The sequence below is a fragment of the Otolemur garnettii genome, unplaced genomic scaffold (assembly GCF_000181295.1).
Source record: "Otolemur garnettii isolate 467f Iridium unplaced genomic scaffold, OtoGar3 scaffold00256, whole genome shotgun sequence".
NCBI lineage: Eukaryota > Metazoa > Chordata > Mammalia > Primates > Galagidae > Otolemur > Otolemur garnettii.
Window position 1 is genome coordinate 1,269,691 of NW_003852651.1, and position 8,014 is coordinate 1,277,704.

The 8,014-nt window shown below is 42.0% G+C and overlaps 1 pseudogene; it reads left to right on the forward strand.

Annotated features, from left to right (window-relative positions):
- Nucleotides 1-6,836: 6,836 nt before the first annotated feature.
- LOC100944483 lies at nucleotides 6,837-7,337 on the forward strand (annotated as a pseudogene).
- Nucleotides 7,338-8,014: the final 677 nt, after the last annotated feature.

The following is an 8,014-nucleotide window of genomic DNA, read 5'->3' on the forward strand; positions in this document are numbered from 1 at the left end:
TCCAACTCCTGGGATTAGGTGATTCTCTTGCCTCAGCCTCCTGAGTAGCTGGGACTACAGGCACCTGCCACAAGGACTGGCTATTTTTTTGTTGCAGTTTGGCCAGGGCCAGGTTCAAACCAGCCACCCTCAGTATATGGGGCCAGTGCCCTACCCAATGAGCCACAGGCACCACCCATTTCCATCCACATTTTAAAACTCCTTTCTGTCAATTCCATAAATTCTTTATTGGTGGAATCCTCTGGGGTAGCTATCTCATAATCTCTTATGGGTGGGAATTTGATATGTTTTACTTTTTCATGTTGACAGAATTTTCTGTTGGTTCCTCCTCATGAATGTTTTCCTCCTTGTTCACTTCCTTCCTCTACTTTTCCCTTTCATTTTCTCTTTAAATTACCTTGTCTCTGTGCTTAGGTGTTGAAGTGTCCTTTTTGTATAGGGCCAAAAGGAAGAGAAGAGAAGAAAATGGGGCATAAAAGGAAACATTTAAAAAAGGAGAGAAGAATAGAAAGAGAGAGACAGGACTAATAGTGATATGCAGCAGGGTGCTTTGGTTCACACCTGGAATTTCTTGCCTCTGGGTTGCTGAGCTGGGTGGGTAGCTAGAGGTCAAAAGTTCCTTACCATCCCAAGAAAAACAAGACCCCACGTCTGCAAAATATACAAAAAAATAGCACTATGTCACAGTGGGGATATACAATACCATCTTTCCAAAGGTGAAAGCTAGGACACCCTAGAACAGGGGATCAAGTTCTTCTTGAGCCAGGCCAATGCCAAGGCACCTAAGTCTAGGCCTCAGAGTGAGGCTTTGTACTATAAATGGAATACACATTGAAATAGAATAAAAAAGATCAGAAGAAAGAAAAAAATAATATAAGTATATAAAGAAAATTAAAATTTTATAAATTAAAAAAGGGATATCTTTTTTGTCTGAGAAATTTATATGGGAAAGATAAGAAAAGTAGACAAATTTCAAAAGTAGAGAGGAAGAGAGAGAAATGAATGGAAAGAAAAAAATAGAGGTAGAAAAACTATAGCAAAAATGAAGCTCTTACTATTTATGAAAATAAAAGTGGAAAAATAACAGTCCAACAAAACAAAGGGAAATAAAACCAAAACAAAACAAAACAAAACCTAAGGGAAAAAATTGAAAAAAGAAAAATAAAAGGTGGCTTGGTGCCTGCTGTAGCTCAGTGGCTAGGGCGCCAGCCACGTACACCAGCGCTGGCAGGTTCAAATCCAGCCAGCCAGGGCCTTTCAAACAACAATGACAACTACAACCAAAAAATAGCTGGGTGTTGTGCTGGGCACCTGTAGTCCCAGCTACTTGGGAGGCTGAGGCAAGAGAATCACTTAAGCCCAAGAGTTTGAGGTTGCTGTGAGTTGTGACACCACGGCACTCTACCCAGGTTGACAGCTTGAGACTCTGTCTCCAAAAAAAGGAGCGGAAAAAGCATAGCAAAAATAGATCCCTTACTGTTGAAAAATGTAAAAAAAAAAATGAAGAAATAAAAAATATAACAACAGGGTGGCACTTGTAGCTCAAAGGAGTAGGGCGCAGGACCCATGTACTAGAGGTGGCAGGTTTAAACCCAGCCCTGGCCAAAAACTAGGGAAAAAAAAAATATATATGTAAAACAACAAAGAAAGAAACAAATAAGAAACTTAGGAAGTTGATGGAGGTATTTCAGATTGCATGTGAAAACCCCACACTGTACCCTAGAAGTGCATTAATGTACATAGTTACCGTTCAAAAAAAAAAAAAAAAAAAAAGGAAACTTAGGAGAAAAAAATTGAAAAAAGGAAAAAAAAGGTATATATTGCATATATTGCCTGGACAACAGGTAACATTCTGGGGTTACAAGATTCTAATCTTGCTGCTGATTCTGCTGTATGTGGTGAAGTCAGGAAGCCACAGTCTAGTTACCAAAAAGACCCAGTCCTGTCTTCCTGATTTATTCGCCCTCAATCCCTGCAGGGTTGAGTGCCTGAATTTCTCATCAACCTACTTAAGAAAAATGACTTAACCTATCCAAACAGTGCCCCTTGGCCACAAAGTGGCTTTCCTAGGGGAGTAGGATACACCCAAATCAGCAGGCATGCCAGAACCAATATCACACTAGGAGGCTTGCGGGCTATTCTTTCCAGGCAACCCTCCCACAATGGTGGCGCCCTACTAACAGCTGAACAGTGTGAGTTCCACCCCACCTGTTGGCATAATACTGGCCAGTGGCTACTGTTCAAGATCACTTGCTCACTTAATCTCTCCCAAGGTATCTCCAGTGAGTACCCAAATCCAAAAAGCAAAACAAAACAAAAATGCAGGACAGGATTTCTCTGTCACTAGCTTGCCACTGGTAGGCCAGTTGACCTCTGCCGGCATCCAAGCACTGGTCTTCTGTGCCAGTCTTCCACTGCCCCTGTCCTCCTTGTTGGTTCCTGGAGTCCCCTGTTATTTCTCTGTGCCCCCAAAGTGATGTTTCTGGGCAAGGGACCCCAACCAGAAGTGGTTGGAGTCTTCTTTGCCTGGTCTCATCACAAATGGCTGCTAAAGAGATGTCTCTAGTCTGGCATCTTGCTCCCAAATCTGATAATCACACTTTAAAAAAAAATTCAGAATATTACAGGAGTATACACATTTTGGTTATATAATTTGCTTTTGTGCATTTTAAGTCTAAGTTGTTAAGTATAATTTGCTTTTGTACTTTTTTTTTTTGAGACAGAGTCTCACTATGTCACCCTCAGTAGAGCCCAGTGGCGTCACAGGTCTCAGCAACCTCAAACTCCTGGGCTTAAGTAATCCTCTTTCCTCAACCTTCCAAGTAGCTGGGACTACAGGTGCCACAATGCCCAGCTATTATTTTTATTGCAGTTGTCATTGTTGCTTTAGCTGACCTGGGCTGGGTTTGAACCTGCCAGCCTCAGTGTATGCAACCAGAGCCCTACCCACTGAGCTATGGATGCTGCCTGCTTTTGTACATTTTAAGTCAAAGTTGTTAAGTATGCCTTTCAAAAAAATTTGGAAAGCATAATTAACTTTGGTATATAGCATAGAAATTTGAAATAGTGTCATGCACATATGTTTCTTTATCTTTCTCCCTACCTATATATCTTTTAACTCTATCCACTGAAGCAGTCTGGGAGCAGCAACACCCCTGTAGCAAAGAGCTTATCTAGTGCCCAGATCTTTCTCAAATAAACCAGGATATCACATGACTCTTAGAGGTGAAAAAAGAAAATAAACCAAGGAAAGAGGGTAAGAGAGTAACACTAGGGCCTACCTGTGTAGATTGGGAGGGGCTCTATTTAGAGGCTGGTCGACAAAAGTCTCCTTGAGAGGTAAAGTTTGAGTAGAGAACTGAAAGATGAATATCCAGCTATGCAGAGATCTGGGGAAAGAGCATTCCAGGCAGAGGCACTAGCAATTCTATTTGACCTGAAGTTCGAATGAGTTTGAAAATTTTAGGATCCCTCTATAAGCCAGTGAAATAGGAGTATCATAGGTTAGGTATGGTAGTAAGTAGATCATGTGTGTGTACATGTTTGTGTGTGTTTGTACGTGTGCTAGGAGTATAGAGGTAGTTTACCATTGATCCCAAACTTTTAATTTTTACAGTTGAAGAGAATTTAAGTTAAGGATATATAGCATGACTAAAAGAGTTCTGGCATTTGACTTCTGGGTTCATATACAGTTTCTATTATCAGCTGTGTGTCTCTGGGAAAATTCCATAACTTTTCATTGCCTTAATTCCTTCATTTTTAAATGAGGATTGATAATAGCCCCATCTAAATAATTATTTTATAAATTAATATAAGTGCATGTAAAATGCTTAACATGATGTCCAGCATGAAGCACATATCCAATAAATGTTAGAAATTGGCTCAGTGCCTGTGGCTCTGGTGGCTAGGGTGCCAGCCACATACACCTAAGGTGGCGGGTTTGAATCTTGCCCGAGCCCGCCAAACAACAATGATGGCTGCAACCAAAAAATAGCCAGGCGTTGTGGCGGGCATCTGTGGTCCCAGCTACTTGGGAGGCTGAGACAGGAGACACACTTGAGCCCAGGAGTTGGAGGTTGCTGTGAGCTGTGATGCCATGGCACTCTACCCAGGGCAACAGCTTGAGGCTCTGTCTCAAAAAAAAAAAAAAAGTTAGAAATTATCCTTTTTCTTTTTTTTTTTTGAGACAAAGCCTCAAGTTGTTACCCTGGGTAGAGTATGGTGGCATCACAGCTCACAGCAAACTCCAACTCCTGGGCTCAAGTGATTTTCCTGCCTCCTCCTCTCAAGTAGCTGGAATTATAGGTGCCTGCCACAATGCCCAGCTATTTTTTGGTTGCAGCCATCATTGTTGTTTGGTGGGCCTGGGCTGGATTCGAACCCACCAGCTCAGGTGTATGTGGCTGGCGCCTTAGCCGCTTGAGCCACAGGTGCTGAGCCAAATGTTAGAAATTATCTTAACTGCTTTGGTCTAGGCTCATTCAATGCCTGGTTGAATGGAAACTTGGTATAGCAGAATCCCTATAAGTAAAGTTCCTCTGACTGTATGTGCCTGGGAGAGGACAGGAGCTCAAACTGTGAGAGATGTGACCTTGCACAGTAAAGAATGGAGGCCACCTCCCCCATTCCCAAGCTCCACCAAAACCAAGTCCTATGAAAGAATTCTACCAGGGGTGACCACACAGTCAAAATCTCTTACTAAAACTTAATTCTATTTTTTTACACATAACAGGAACCCAAATTCAACTAATGTTTGAACTCTTCTAAATAAAAGCCAGTTTTAACTTCTGTTCCCAATACAAATGAAGTCATGACATTCTGTCCAATCAAATCCTGACCACTTCTCCAATATGAGATTTGCTGCTGGCTGCAAGTCCGGCCCAGCTCTGGATTTCACTCCTACAGGCCCAGACTAGGTCCCGTTGTGGGACCTGGGTCTTCACTTAATCTGGTCTTGGCTTTGAGTCAGGCCCCACAAGAGCTTCAGTTTCAGTCTTGGTGTTATACTGGATACTAACTGTGCTGATATCAGCAGCATTTAGCATAAGGCACTCCAATTTCTGCCTGTTATTCCTAACATCTTGTAGGAGAGATGGTGTTATGATGAATTAAATTGTCTTGTGTAGCTCTGCTACCCAATTATCTTGGGTATCAGACATGCTACTCCCACAACTTATTATGGCCTGATCCCTCAATTATTTATTATTATCCCCAATTATCCCTTCAATGTGCTGTTTCTTTCTGCCTTTGCTTGTATTTTTCCCTTTAACTATAATGCCTCCCTTGCTCCTGATCACTTCCCCAAATCCTTTAGTGATTGACTCAACTATACATCCATTAGGACATGTTTTTGGACCAATGGATTACATATCAATGCCTTCTGGACTTGCACTCACACTTCATTTTATATCCTTTCCAGTGGGGAATTTCTGTATAGAAGGGGTTCAGTATTGGCATTCTGGTTGACTAGGCACTAGAAATTACATTTGCACAGCACCTTACCTGAATTTGGGAAAACAAATTTTCTGAACCAAGTAAGTACACTGTGGGCTTCCATTCTGGATAATATGACAACCACAACAACTTAAATTTTGACTATAAAATAAAGAAAATTAGATAGTTTATAATGCTCTATTGAACTAGCATTAAAGAGCATATAAATCCTCAAAACAAGCACAGTGAAATACTACTGAGAATTAAGAGAGGGCAAATGATGAAAAGATGTTAGAATTGAGGTCCCTAACTCCCAGGCTGCAGACCAGGAATGGTCTGTGTTCTGTTAAGAACTGGGCACACAGCAGGAGATGAGGAGCGGGGGAAATGAGAGAAGCATCTGTATTTACAGCCACGCCCCATCACTGACATCACTGGCCGAGCTCCTCCTCCCATTAGAAGGCAGTGATATTAGATTCTCAACAGGAATATGATCCCTACTGTAAACTGTGTATGTAAGAAATCTAGGTTGTGGGTTGGCACCCATAGCACAGTGGTTACATGCACCGAGGGTAGGAGGTTTGAACCCTGCCTGGGCCTGCTAAACAATGACAACTGCAACAAAAAAATAGCCAGATATTGTGGCAGGCGCCTGTAGTCCCAGCTACTTGGGAGGCTAAAGCAAGAGAATCACTTAAGCCCAAGAGTTTGAGGTTGCTGTGAGCAGTGACACCATGGCACTCTACTGAGGGTGACATAAGGAGATTTTGTCTCAAAAAAAAAAAAAAATAGAAAGAAAGAAAAGAAAAGAAAAAAGAAAAAAAGAAATCTAGGTTGTGTGCTCCCTGTGAGTATCTACTGCCTGATGATCTGAGGTGGAGCTGAAGCAGTGATACTAGTGCTGGGTAGTGGCTGCAAATACAGATTATCATTAGCAGAGAAGTTCGACTATGCAGAGACCATAATAAATAAATTATTTGCAGATAACAAAACCACCTTCCTGGCTTGGTGTGTAGCTCAAGCGGCTAGGGCACCAGCCACATACACCAGAGCTGGCGTGTTTGAATGTAGCCCCAGCCTGCCAAACAACAATGACAACTATAACCAAAAAATAGCCGGGTGAATCCAACAGCACTGGAAGGACTAAGACCTACCAACAACCACATGGGTGGCTTGGAAGCAGATTCTCCCTGACTTAAGCCTTCAAATGAGACCTCAGCGCCTCTGAACAGCTCGACTATAATTGCACAAGCCTTGAGCCAGAATCATCAGCTATACTGGCCCCAAATTCCTGACACACAGAAACTGAAGAATCCCTTTGAGATCCTAAAACTTCTGCAAAAGAGGTACTAGCAGAGAACCTCCAAAATGCTATGCCTCATGAAAGAGGTGTAGTCCAAGAGCTGCATTACCAAGTCCTAAACTTTGGAATGATTGTCTCTTCAGCACTAATGATCTGGAAGGGGTTAATGGTAATAAATGGAAGTGAAAGTCAAATTGTAGTGGTGCTCAGTGGCAGCATGAAACCTGCATTCCATAGAGGAGACCTTCTTTTTCTAACAAATTGGGTTGAAGACCCCATACAAGTGGGAGAAATTGTTGTTTTTAGGATAGGAGGAAGAGAGATTCCTATAATTCACTGAGTCTTGAAGATTCATGAAAAGCAAAATGGATATATCAAGTTTTTGACCAAAGGAGATAATAATGCAATTGATGACTGAGGCCTCCATAAACAAGGACAACATGGCTGGAGAAAAAAGATGTTGTGGGGAGAACCAGGGGATTTGTTCATTATATTGGAATTGTGACAATCCTCATGAATGACTATCCCAAATTTAAGTATGCAGTAATCTTTTTGCTGGGTTTATTTGTGTTGGTCCATTGTGAGTAAGAAGTCTGCTTTGCTGTTCCTAGGAAGATGCCCTACTTTTTGTTACTGAATGTTTGGGGTAGATATTGGTCTGTGGTTGGTGGAGTGGAGAACACACACATCAGCGCTTTTTGGTAGCACTGGTTTGCATTAGTTTCTTTTTCCACGCCAAGTATGTGTGGACAGGTGCATGTGCACCGTGGAGTGCACTCAAAGGGACTTTGAATCACACGATTTCATAGTTGTCATTGTCACACTTTCACATTTTTGTACATCAGTAATTTTTTATATTAAAATATTGAGTCAAAGCCCCCAGTGTTTGTATTTTGAAGCCAAGCTTCACTTTTAAAGAGCCTACAGAGCTCTGTAAGTGAAAACACAGCTTTGCACGAGTCTGAAACTGTCATACCTTCTTATAATGGGAATGGCATATACTGAGGTGGTCATAACTCTTAACTTTTCAAAATTTATTTTATTTTATTTTGAGACAGAGCCTCAAGCTGTATCCCTGGGTAGAGTGCCATGGCATCACAGCTCACAGCAACCTCCAACTCCTGGGCTCAAGCGAGTCTCCTGCCTCAACCTCCCAAGTAGCTGGGACTACAGGCGCCCACCACAACACTCGGCTATTTTTTGGTTGCAGCCATCATTGTTGTTTGGCAGGCCCGGGCTGGATTCGAACCTGCCACCTTAGGTGTATGTGGCTGGTGC